Source organism: Anopheles coustani, chromosome 3 (genome assembly GCF_943734705.1).
Source record: "Anopheles coustani chromosome 3, idAnoCousDA_361_x.2, whole genome shotgun sequence".
Lineage (NCBI taxonomy): Eukaryota > Metazoa > Arthropoda > Insecta > Diptera > Culicidae > Anopheles > Anopheles coustani.
The window spans coordinates 39,142,459-39,156,845 of NC_071288.1; positions in this window are offsets into that span (position 1 = coordinate 39,142,459).

Consider the following 14,387-nt stretch of genomic DNA (forward strand, 5'->3'; position numbering starts at 1 on the left):
CGATGGAGAGGGGTGTTTTTCCCGAGACTTGGAAGGAGTCATTGGTTGTACCTATTCCAAAACTGACTGGAGCTATCAAGGCGGAAGAGTTCCGCCCCATCAACATGCTTCACACTGTCGAGAAGGTCCTGGAGGTTGTGATCAAAGACCAATTGGTTCAATACCTGGATCAGAACGGCCTGCTCGCTCGGGAGCAGTCGGGGCATCGGGAAGGACATTCTTGTGAAACCGCACTGAACCTGGTGCTTGCAAAGTGGAAGGGGTTGATGGATAGCGGACAACCGGTACTTGCAGTTTTCTTGGATCTCAAACGGGCATTTGAAACAATATCGAGACCCTTGTTGCTCACAACACTTCGACGATTCGGTATTGAGGGGAGGGAACTCAGTTGGTTCAGCGATTATCTGACAGGTAGAACCCAGAGGACAATTTTCAAAAAAATCTATTTCAGATCCTATTGAAAACACCCTTGGGGTTCCACAAGGAAGTGTTATTGGACCAATTTTGTTTATCATGTATATAAATGACATGAAGCAGGTCTTACGTTCCTGCGAGATAAATCTTTTTGCTGATGACACAGTAATATTTATATCGCGAAAGGACGTGAAACAGGCAGAGTCCCTTTTAAATGCAGACTTGGTGGCTCTGGATGGCTGGTTGAAATACAAGAAACTCGCATTAAACATTAGTAAAACACACTACATGGTGATGTCGAGGAGGGAGTGGATCGGCCAGCTTTCCATTGCCATCAACACGGAACCAATTCACCGAGTCTCCCAGGTCAAATATCTGGGAGTCATTCTTGACGACGGACTTACATTCAGTGCGCATATTGATGGGGTCATCGCTAAGGTGGCAAAGAAGTGTGGGGTGATAAGTACACGTAGACTGGGGAATAACCTAAATTTTTTTGGGAAAGTTCACCTCTACAAATCAATTATCTCACCACATTTTGATTTTTGTCCAAAAGGTTGCAAAAAGTGCAAAATAGGTGTCGTAACCGCCGAAATTACAAGCCATGATTCTAATATACTTTTATTTTTGACACACAATACGTTCCTCTTAACGTTCGTCCAAAAACTGAATCCTGTCTAGTCCTTCTGCCCGATCGTGCCATTCTTGGTCCGATCCTTGCTCTCTCGATCTCTTACTGTATGCGTGTCGCAGTTCTCCCGATTTCGTATCTTTTCTCCTTTTCGTGTATCAGCTACACACTACAAGGACATGCCGCAGTTCTCTCACCTATGTATGCTCTTTTTATGATCCTTGAACTTTCTCTGCTCTCTGGATACCTTTACGATATATACTTATTAATTCCTACTTACACTTTCTATTCTATTCTCTACAATAGGGTAATGAGGTTAGTGTTGTGTTGTAGTCGGTACACGCCGTCTGCTGTTATGCTGGATGTCCTGCAATGGATGTCGGTAGAGCAGCGGATAGTGTACCAGACTATGATACTGATATGTAAAATCCTGAGGGGCTTGTTGCCTGGGTACCTTGGAGAAAGAGTAGTTAGGGGTTCTGACGTTCACCGGTACAACACTCGAAGAGCTCATGATCGTAGAACGTCGAACTTTTTGACAGTATTTGCAAGAAATTCTTTGTTTGGTAAAGGTATACAATGGTATAACAGCACGCCTAGAGAGATTGTCGAGGCTGCAAACGTTCGCAAGTTCAAGCGCTTGTGTACCGTGTACGTTAAGCAGGTTGTTAAGTAGCACCCAGTAGAATGTGTAATGTCTCGTAGTTGTACTGTCTAAATTTAATGTTTGTAAGCATCGCACTTGTCATCACGATCTCACAGATGATGATGATGAGATTTTTGTTTTGCAAATTTAAATGTAAATAAAAAAAATGGAACAACATATCTTTGAGACACGCGCGCGTAAAAGTGGAAATTTGAAGTTGATCTTTCTGTAGGAACTGTATCAGTCGCTCTTGTGCAATCACGTGGCAGGCGCCTCGAATTCATCCATTGATGATTTTTTCGACGTGACCAATTGTTTCACGGATAAGGTTTGCTTAATTTGCCAATCCTGGAAAGTGGTAATTCCCCTCCATATGTTGGATAAGGGAGATACCGGCTACACGAATAGGAGAGAGCATTTTTTGGCCGTGCACTCCGGTGAGCGGTTCCACGATTCCTATCTTATGGAAGTTGTGCTAACCGCTGTACGCAAGGAAAAGAGAGCTGACTGGTCTTTTTCGTGAAGGGTCACTTTGATCCCACCACTTCGTGATTTGCTTTGAAGTTTAAACAAATATCTTATGATAACTCCGCCATTCTCAAACCTGTGTTGGGGTAAGAGGTGGGACTCTTCATCATCAGAAGAAGAATGTCCTTTTATGCGCCGAAACAGATCGCTGAATTGTGTTTCTTATCCAATGTTTATTATCGCGTGTTTAAAACAGTCATTTTAATAAACGGTGGTACAAAGACCCAGGGTGTTGTGTGTAGAATAGAACTGTCGCAAACGTTACATACCATAAATTAATTGAGTCCATTTTGTGCTTCGGGTGTATGAAATATTTTCTTGACCTTCGCATCATTTCTACATGGACTGCAGACCACGATGAGGACGGCATGAATAAATCGTTCATTCTGCTGGGTAATGAATAGTAATACAATAACGATCGCTACCAAAAAATACCTCAAGAAGCCACGGAAAACATTGCATAAAAATACTGTGGGGGCCGGTATGAATGGTAAATTTAAATTTTGAGCATTTTCATGGAATAGTTCAAAGCTTTAATATAATGTGGTATCGAATTGACCAACATGCAAGGTGATGAATATATATTTTCAAATCAAATATCTCTCCATCTTAGCTATTTTTAATGTTTTTTGTATCATACCAATTTGATCCAACCAGGAGGAACCAGTTGATCTTGTTGTGTGAAAGAAATGTAAAGATGTTATCCAATTTCATACCTAATGCAGGTTTCCATTGCAGAAACTATCAACATAACACCAAAACAACGCCACTCCTACATTGGGCTATATTTATGTTCTCGCCAGAGTTCTACAGGAACAATAACTGTCTTACTAGATTGCTTGCAAAATCTCAAGTTACGGTAATGTTTATAGTTCGTGATTGCGTTAACATATCAACAGAAGCGATACATCAACCTAAAGCTAACTGGTGAAAATTTTCAAGTACAGCAAAAATGTTTAACAATCATCATGATGATTCGCGCCGTTAAGCAGAACCTGGACATCATGGAGTGTGCCCAGTGTTCTCTGAACACTGTTAAAACCATCCGGAGCGAGATACAACGGCGATTACGAGGAAGTAGCAAGAAGATTAAAACCATCTCGACGACAAGATTGCGATCGCACCTACGCTTTCTTGGCCAAACTACAGATGCGAGGCCTCCTAACTCGTCGAATCTTAAATTTATTGACGCCATTTAGACAAAACCGGTATAACAAAAAACCTGCAACGGATTCTAAAGGCCAAAGGAGGTGGTAACGATCCTAAACGCCAGTATCCTAAACGACACACGTCCTCTCGGTAGCTATCGCTATCGGATACTGAAGGTCTTGAATCCAGTTTTCGTTTGTTTTTCTTCTGAACCTATTTTTCCCCAATCTATGACTAAATCAATCCATGAAACAGTTATTAGAGGGTAGAAACCTAGTTTTTGAAATATTTGTGTAACCAACTCAACAATTATTGTTCATACTCTCACCTAGAGAATTCAAATTTCACATGATAGCTTACTTCTCTTTTCGTCGTATATATACGTAAACGTATTTTCTAAGCAGCAGTTGGATGACTCGCCTCAAAAAAAACCGTGCATCAAAAGTCAAAATCCAATACATAAGGTCGAAAAAAAAAGAGCTACACGAAAGCTGTCGTCGTTTTGAGTAGCGAAACATATAGATTTCTTTTTATTACACAACACAATCAAAATGACCTCAAATAATCATAGAACAAACAATATAATTCCTAATAAGCATATTAGTTTTGATGTAATTCAAGATTCTAATACAGTTTTTTTTATAAAATTGGATCTCCGCGAACGACATTTAAATCATGAAAAACTAAACATCTAAACTTTGCTTTGTATCAACCACATGGTTCATATGAAGGAGTTTTTTTTTTGTGTTATTTGGGTGACTTGAAAATTTTGGGGAGCGCCGAATATTTTAAGCGCCGTAAAATCGAGAGAAGGAAAAACATGAAAAGAAACAAGAAGTCGACTGGTAAAACTAGTTTTTCCATTCCAGTAGGCATTCCACTTCGCATCGCAAGCTGGCAAGGGTAGTGGGCTTCTTAAACGCTCAAGATCAAGGCTGCATCAGTCGTGTGTTTGAAATCAACTTGTGCAGATCTGTTGCTATTCTTCAACTTGGCTAGTAAAGAGTGTGGACATTGGAACAAAATGTCAGAGATTAAAATTCCATCGTGCAGAAATTGGGAATTTCGAAACACTGTCGTTTCTTTGAGCCATGTTTTATTTGTCTTCATGTTACTATGTGCTTTTACTGATATTGTTCAACTTCAAGAAGATGTTGTTGCGCTCATTCATAACGGCGTCGAAACCAAACCAGGGAAATGGCCGTGGCATGCCTTGCTCCTCATCGGGCCTGGCCTTTGTGGGGGAACTTTCGTTGACAACAACACAATCCTCACTGGTAATAATAATTTGTACACTTTCAGGAACACTCCAATTCATCATCTTATAACGGTTTTTATGTTTCAGCTGCTCATTGTGTTGTTAGTGGTGAAAGTGTTAGACGTGAAAATGATTTAGTTGTGTTCGGTGGCCGTAAATATAGAGATGCATCCACTCAGGGCCAACAAGAGCTTAATTTGGCGAAAATTATTGTGCATCCACAATATAACTACTCAACTTTCGCAAACGATATTGCAATTCTAAAGTTAACATCTGATATAAACATTACAAAATTCGTACGACCAGTAACTATTTGGAATACGGATATTGACGAAAGTAAATTTTTTGGGTCACAAGGAACCCTGATTGGATTCGGTTTGGACGAAGATGATGAAGAATCGGATACACTTCAAGAGGCAACGATACCAGTGTTGGACACACAAATATGTCTTGAATATGATAGTGAAACGTACGGAAGCTACTTAACAACTAAAATGTTCTGTGCTGGTGGAAAAGACAATGTCAGTGCTTGCAACGGAGACAGCGGGGGTGGCATGTTTTTCACCATCAATGACACGTGGTACTTGCGAGGACTAGTGTCATTCAGCCCAAAAAGGCCGAACGTGAAGGAGTATCTATGCGACAGTTCCAAACCGACGGTATTTACGGATGTTGCCAAATATCGCAAATGGGTTTTGCGCTACACTGACACCCCCAAGTGGCTAAAGGAACTACAGGGTGGCATCGTAGAAGTGATACACTTATCCGAGCGGTTTCTGCCAAACCCCTGTACCCAGTGTGTTAAACAAATGGGTATATTTCGACAGATTTACTTGTTTACTATTTATGTCCAAAACGTACACTCAGTGTTCAGTTCAGTTTTCTAGTAACTACAATGAATTCAAGTCGCGAGTAAGTAAAAATTTTGCATATGCAAGGTTTGACAAACATTCAGATTTGGCAGAAACTGTCTCATCGCAATTTAAGTCGATTATTTGTCTACCAGACCATCAAGCGATACGAGGAGACAGGGACAGTTGTTCCAAAGAAGAAACCGGGTAAAAAACGGAGTGTCCGGATTCTAGCGGTGATTAAAGCGGTAAAGGAACGTGTCCGGCGGAATCCAGCTCGCTCGGGAAAAAAATGGCGCGTGACATGAAAATGAGTCACTGTGCCATGCAATGCTTTTTGAAAAAGGACCTTGGTTACGAAGCCTTTAAAAAGCAGAAAATTCACGGCTTAACCTCCAACAATATTGCCGACAGGGTTACCAGATCTCGCTTGCTACTGAAGACGCACGCAGGCCACAACATCATCTTTTCGGATGAAAAACTGTTCACTCTGGAGGCTCCCTTAAATAAGCAGAATGATCGAGTCTATGGAGCATCTATTCGGGATATACCACCCGATAAAAGAGCAGTCGAGCGGTATCAAAATATGTCAGCGCTTATGGTTTGGAGAGCTATCTCGACCAAAGGGAAGTTGCCGTTGTTATTTATCGACAAAGGCATGAAGATAAACAAGGAGTATTATTTAGAACAGGTTCTCCAAGGCCACTTGAAACCATAAGCTATGAAGCTTTTTGGCAAAGACAGCTTTTGCTTCCAACAGGACTCAGCTCCAACCCATAAAGCTTCAATCGTTCAGGAGTGGTGCAAGGAACATTTGCCATGTTTCGTCAACGCATCGGAATGGCCTGCTGCCTCTCCAGATTTGAATCCGTTGGACTTCAGCATATGGGGATACATGCTTGGGAAGTTAGGCGACGTCAAACGTTTGAATTTGGCCGGATTCAAGAGACGGTTGCTAAAGATATGGGAAGAAATGTCGGATGAAGTTGTGCGTGCGGCCTTCAACGACTTCCAAAAGCGTCTTCGGGCCGTTATCATGTTCATAGGTGAAAGATTTGAAATAAATTGAGTCAAATGCAAGTTAAGTAGTAATAGAAGTTATTTAAATCAATTTCGAAGAGATATCGTACCTGGTATCAATTTTATCACATAAACAAAGTGTATCACTTCTACGATGCCACCCTGTAAATCCATGCAAAGATGTTGCGATTGAAATAGACACTGAATGCAACGCTGTGAACCGTTTTGACTCTGGTCTGTCGTCGGAGTTGAGTTTAGACGAAAACGTGAGCTTCATGTACTTTTCCGTGAAAGGTGATCAAGTGTTCAATGGTCATGACGTCCTGATCGGAAATGAAATATACGGTGTTGATAAAGATTGTGTTGATGGTCGATTTTACTGGACTGAATTTAGGACCAAATCGATTTTCAGTGCAAAGTACGATCAGCTGGTTAAGAAAGCGTTCATTACAGAGGAGCTCAATCCAGGAGCTATTGCAGTGGACTGGATCTCTCGTCATCTATATTGGGTTGATCGTGACAAGGTAACTATTGAAGTTGCTAGCTTGGACAATCCGGACTTGCGGACAACGGTGATGATCAATGTCGATAGTGATAGTAGAATCGCTGTTGATCCGCTGCAAGGTAAACTATACTCAGCGGTTAGAAATCGCTGGATTGGACGGACCAATCTAGATGGATCAGAACCAGAGCTGTTGTTGGAAAATTCAGGAATCAAAGATATAACAGTTTCCATAGCCACTGGAGAACTCTGTTATATAGATGGCATCACATTCAAGATCGATTGTATTGATACTCGTAGCAGGCGTATTCGCACGATCGTCAACAATGTTACCGACACTTCTCACTTAGCCGCAACTGATGATATAATTTATTGGTGGAACTACGACAGGTTAGTATTATTTTGCTTTGGGCTTTAACATAGTTCTTTACATCCTTCTTTTTATTTTATAGTGAAACGATCGAAAGCGTTAACCAGCAGGGGATGCGTCAAAAACCTTTATTATATCCCAACATTAAGTATTATACACGTTTAATCGTGTTGACCGATGTTTGTCCGATATTCTACAGTCCGTGCGCCAAGAACAATGGAGGCTGCCCGGAAAACACAATCTGTCTTCTCAATCCACGTGTTCAATCGGGAAAAATCTGCAAAAGCATTTCCAAATTTACTGGCGGAACGGACCCATCAACAATTATAAATTCGAAACCTGTTATACCGATTAGTCACGGCGAAGGAAAACAAAGGAAATGGCCATGGCATGTCGTAATATACAGTACGATGATAAAGAATACTGGATATTTGTGTGGAGGATCCATCATCAATATGAACACTGTGCTTACTGGTAACTATCTATTTTATACTCTACCGAAATACCCAAGTCTATTATTTATTTTCTGGTTTTATTTTCAGCCGCACATTGTTTTTATTCAAACACTACTGAGGGTTATCGCCTTATAGCTGAAAATGAGTTATCCGTATCCGTTGGAAGTGATTATGTGGATGGAATCACTGACGCTACCCAAGTGATGAATGTGACTCAAATTTTAATCCATCCACAATATAACTACTCGACTTTCGCAAACGATATTGCAATTCTGAAGTTATTAACTTACATGAACATTACTAACTACGTACAGCCTGCAACTATTTGGAATGCAACAAGTGGACAAAATCAAATTGTTGGTATGACCGGAACCGTGATTGGATTCCGTTTGGACGAAGAGGGTGAGCCGTCTGGTAAACTTCGTGGGGCCATCTTAAACGTAATTGATACAAAATCATGCCTTGAATACGGTAATGCAACGTACGGAAACCGCTTAATAAGTCAGATGTACTGTGCGGTTGGAAGTAACGATAAAGAAGTTTGCAACGGACATGTTGGAGGGGGCATGTACTTCAACATAAATGACACATGGTACCTGCGAGGAATTGGGTCATTCAGCGCAATGAGACCCAATTTCAATCCACCTGCATGCCATAGTTTAAAACCTACGGTATTTACAGATGTTACTAAATACCACAGATGGATTCTGCGCTACACAAACACAACAAAGTGGCTGAAAACACTAGAACCTTGCAAGGATGGTACGATTGGAAAAGACACAGAATGCAACGCTGCGAGTCGTTTTAAGGATGGTTTCTTGCTTACTTTACAAGGCGGCAAAATGGTTCGAGTACCGATGAATACTGCACCACCCTTCAATGTTGTTGATGGAATCGACGCCTATAACATGGATTATGATTGTGTTGAGGGCCGTCTCTACTGGGCTGATTCTACAATTCAGTCGATTTTCAGCGCCAAATACGATGGAACAGATAAGAAGATTTTCCTCTCGAAAGATCTCGAACGCCCATCGCATGTTGTAGTGGACTGGATCTCGCGCCGTCTTTATTGGCTTGACGAAGATAAGGAGACCTTTGAGGTTGCCAGCTTGGAAAATCCGAACTTGCGGTCGACGTTGTCCTTTTACTCTGGCGGTTTCCAAATCACCATTGATCCACTGCAAGGTAAGCTGTACAGAAATTATCATAACCATATCATCACACAAAACCTCGATGGATCGGAAGCACAAGGTTTACTAAGTTCCAAACCAGAAGACTGGTACGACGACATTAAGGCTTTCGTGGCCACTGGAGAACTCTGCTATATTGTCACCAGATCCAGCATTGAGTGCATAGATACTCGCAGCAAGCAAATCCTCCCAATCGTCAGCAATCTTCTTCTTTTTCAAAGAAGTGCTAGGTTGGCGGTGACGGATGAATTAATCTACTGGACGGAAAGCCTGAAGTTAGTATTATTCTGATTTGTTCTTGACAAAAAACTCTATTCTATTTTCATGATTTCTTGTAATTTCATAGTGTCATCGAAAGTATTAGCCATTACGGAGTGCGTCAAAATCCTTTGATGTTGAACGGAAGTGGGTGGACACATTCATTAATCGCGGTATCCGATATATGCCCGGTGTTCTACAGCCCGTGCGCCATCAACAACGGTGATTGCCCGGCGAACACGCTCTGCCTTCTCAATCCACGCGTCGCATCGGGAAAGATCTGCAAATGTACCCAAAATTGTACGCCTTTTCTAGACTAAAGCATCAAGCAAATGAAATAAAAATTTTGATTTAGAAATAATATACTTCAATACCATTTTCTATTTGCTATTTAAAAAACCCAATAACTATTAAATGTTACTGCATATATCACAGACCCGACCAATACAGGATCATTTAGGTCATTTCTGATTTCAGGAAAACGGTAAGCGCAAATCTTTAGTTTTGGCATTAACCACCACATAAACCTGGCATCTACAAAATGTTCCGGAAAGTGAAGCTGTCCGATCTGCGCGTTATTTTGATGCTCGGCATCGACGGGTTCGGGCTTGTCGAGCTGGCACAGGACCAAGGGCGCTCGTTCGCGCTGAAGCGGATGAGAAAGGCACAGACCATGGAGACGCGCCAGCAGCGCACACCATGTGGGAGAAGGAGATCCAGAGAGAGTCGAACTGCGACTTCATCATTAAGCTGTACAAAACGTTCAAGAACCACAAGTAGGGTAAAGTGGGGCCGGATGGCTCGGTGGGGTTAGATGCATCGGTATATTTTAAACTGAATCACTTACTTACTTATGTGGAGCTGTGGCGCTCACGGTCGCTCTCTACGCCGGTCCAATTCCGTATCCCGGCTTTATTGTCGGTTTCATCTACATGTATTCATGTAGATTCTACACCATCCTTCCACCTCAATTTAGGCCTACCACGCCTCATCTGTCCTTGGGGACAGCCTAAAAGGACTTTACGGGCTGGGTCATCCGGTGCCAATCTCATGACATGACCAGCCCACGGGAGCCTGGCGAGTCTAATTCGCTGTACGACAGTGAGGTCACCGTACAGCTCGTAGAGCTCGTCATTATATCGGCTCATCCATTGTCCCTCCTCACATACAGGGCGAAAAATCCTCCTGAGCATCTTCCTCTCGAACACGGCTAAGAGGGTTTCGTCAGATTTGGACAGAGTCCATGTCTCGGAGGCGTATGTGAGCACTGGTACTATGTATGTCCAATATAGTCCCAGCTTCGACTGCCTTGACAGGTATCGTGAGTGGAAGAGGTTTCTCAGACTGTAATATGATCGGTTGGCTGCCATCACCCTAGCGCGAATTTCATCTTCAATGTTGTTGTCGGTGCTGACCTTTGACCCAAGATAGGTGGCCTTGTTTAGACGACTTCAAAAGTGCGTTCACCTACTTGTACGTCACCCCCGCTTAGGCTTTCGCCAATTGTTGGCAGGGCCGCTGATAGTGGTTCTTCGCCAACTGAATCAAGCTATTTAAAAATAAATTGTGTCAAACTTATTTATGCAGAACAAAATGAAACGAATGACTACAATTACAGCATGACCGTAACTAAATTGAACCAAGGAAAGTGCGCTACTGTGGTGCCTGTCCCTTTCCACGATACGAGCGCTAATGCATGAACCAAAACACAAAATACGTGAATTTATAAGAACAGGGAACACGAGAATACTAAAAACCTATTTTTATAACAATCGTTATGCATAATTGTACAAAAGAAAAATACTTGTCATTTTTTTTGTTTTTGTTTAATGGGTTCCCGGCCTATTCAATTTGCTCAATTACCTTGGTGTTCTAGTTTTTCATTCATTTCTCGGATTGAATTTTTGGTTTTGGCGGATTCATTTTTGGTCGTTCAATTTCCATTGTACGGCATTTCGCGAAAAAAAATATTACAGGTCTGAAACTTTCACAACTTGATTGTTACTATTTACTAATACTACTAAAAATGTTAGTTTCCGACTGACGCCACTAGAGGCACCACAGTAGTGCGCTTTCCTTGGTTCAATTTAGTTACGGTCATGCTTTATTTCTTCGCCAGGTAATAATTTAACCAAAACCTTAATTTATCCGTACGCTCGGTCAAGCTATAAAAACGCAATTAACTAAATTACTTGTTCTTCTGTTCACTCAAATTTCGTTTTATATATTTTTCAGTTTATCATAAATACAACTCTTACGACCTATACAGTTTCCTTTAATTTACGTGTGATTAAGATGGTGTTAAAGGTGTGCATTCTTTGTGTGTATACAAAAAAATAAGGTTTTTGCATCATACTTTTCCACGCTGTCCGTTGGCAAGCTGAACTGTCCAAAGTTTACATAATTATTAAATAAGCAACTATCTTGGTTACATTCAAACTCAATATATTCATTCGCTTCGTTCGGTCAATCATATGTGTGGTATTGTTTATTTGCAGCAACATAATTACATCAGCATCTTCTCCAGATTTATTTCTAATTTTTGAGAGTACCCTCTAATCGTTCACGCGCTTTCTGCGGTACCGATTTAATTGTATAATTTTGTATATTTGGTTTCATAGTTGTTGTTTTTCGGCCAGCAAAATTTACTCCTAAACAATCTAAATGCATTTGTTCATGCATCGTACCACGCTTCACATCCGGTACCAATAAATTGTTGTTATAAATGTGTATGCTTCTTGTAATTACGGTTTCATTTGATTTTGTTTTCCACAATTGACACATATAGAACAGTGAGTTTGGTTATCTCCGGTTTGCTCTTATTATCGTTCACTCGTGCTCGGGTGTCTTACTTTGCTCGGCCCGGGCCATCACATATTAGTTTTTCCTTCCACCCAAATTGAACAATGTTTTCTATCGCCCAAGACCTCATCGCTCGTAGCTTATGTTAACATGATGTTAGTTAGTGGTATTTTGTTTGGTTGCCATGGTGTGTACGAAGTAAACATACATAAATTAACAAACAAAAATAAACCTATGCTACAAGATGCCTGGCAACCAGATCATTTTGCACCGACTGTAGAATCTACCGGAACAACACGCTGAAGACAACCGCTAAAGAATTTACAACCGAACCGAATCGTTCCGTTAATGGCTAATGGTCATGGAGATCAAGACGATCGATCTACAGAGAGCGTGTACTTTATAGTAATACAAGATACAGAAGTCGTTTAAACATCCAGAAAACCGTGTACACTCATCCACAATCCATGTCCGCCATCCACTTCGCTTTTATTTGTTGGTCTAATTATCACATTTAAAAATTCTTAGTTCTTAAAAGACATGTTCTATGGTTTTCATTTTTTTGGGTACGAGCAAAAGAATAAATAAATCCATCAACAGACATCTTGTTCGAAAACAGGGATTTACTTTTTCTAAACGTGTTCTTCCTGTTAAAATTTGCAATAATTAGCAAATTTCTGTTTGCAGACCAAAGCCATGGAACTTGTAATTTGCGCAAATTGATTGAAACATGCATAAACCGAAAAGTTTGATATAAAATCACAAATTATCATAAAGAGTTAAAGGTAAAATTCGTTGTTTTTTATACTAGGAATAGTAGGAACCAACTTAAAATGTACTAATGCTACGGCAACCGGCAATGGTATCAGATCTCGAGTCATACAGAACTGATCTCTTTTGAGTCTCTTCAATCAACACCACGATAATTCTTAACGCGAACGGTAGGTAGCATACCTGACGATGGTGCATTAAAAAATCATATCCATCAACTTGTGATTATATCTGTTAACCTAACTCCCTGTAATACGTCGTTCTACAAATCAAACCGGATGACATCCGCCCAAGCCCGATAGTGGTGCACTGGAAAGTGGTAATAGGGGTATTTTCTTTTTCACCATAACCCAATCGCCTAATCAAATAAGAAATACTATTTCTAGATAAAGGACGATTAAATAAGGAACGAAAATCTGCTTATCACACCACCTCAGACGCACTACCAACGCCATGCTTTATTACTGACAACCTACTTTCAATTTTAATCTTGAAACGGTATGGGTACGAATTTAATTTAACTTACATTTTCTACCTCATTTCTGTTCTCAGAGCTGAGCGAGCGAGAAGCGGATTGTGGTACTGTTTTGTAACAACATGTACATCTAAAGGCGAATCTCCATATCGCTATGAAAAACGTTGTTCCAACAACCGATCTTTGCAAAAAAAAAAAAAATCGCCAGGAAGCAAACAAACAATGCGGACCAGACATACAGACATACAAAATATACTGATACGGTTGACTTTCGTTTTGCGGTCGGAGTAAATCCGATGCGATGCGTTCTAATCCCTGCCATGTGAGCGTTTGCGATATTAGTACGCGGGAAAAAGCATTAGTGTAACACAGGAAAAGGTTGTCTTTCAATCTGCTGACAAAGGCCTTCAGGCAAGATCATACGTTTTTCGCTTCCTGTTCCGTAGTCAATAAATGTTCCACACGGCGCAACAAATCAACATAAGACTGGTTTGGTAAATACTTGAGAAAGGAACACTGGTATTTGTTTGTTTGCTTGTTTTTGTGTGTATGTGTCTGTGTTAGTAATTGTGTATGAGGTTAGGAGACGATAGAAAAATCTACACAAACCCGTCCACACGATGTCCTAAAAGACATTGTCATGTGCGCAATGGTTCCATTGCTTTCGGCAGAAGGCCGTTACACCGGAGTTACACGTTCACTTATATTGTTCATATTGCATTAAATCACATCACAACGATACTGCTTTCGCTTATCCTTTTCTTTCGCTCTTTTTATCTCCCTCTCTCCGTCTCTACTTTCGTCTGCGACCACTAGATCGGTGCTGATCAACCATTATTTGGAAAATGACCATCGTATCCCCCCGAACACAGTCCTATTTGTTTTCCATCTTGTTGATTTTTTAATCTACCTACCAAAGGAAGCTGTTTATTTTTTCTACATGAAGAGCTTCCTAACTAACCTTTGCAAAATACTGTTTCTCGGGAGGAACTAAAGAAAACTTTGGTTTTGGGATAAAAGGTGAATCGTCAAATCGTCCTAAGCTGTTTGTGGAAGGAAGTGCCTTC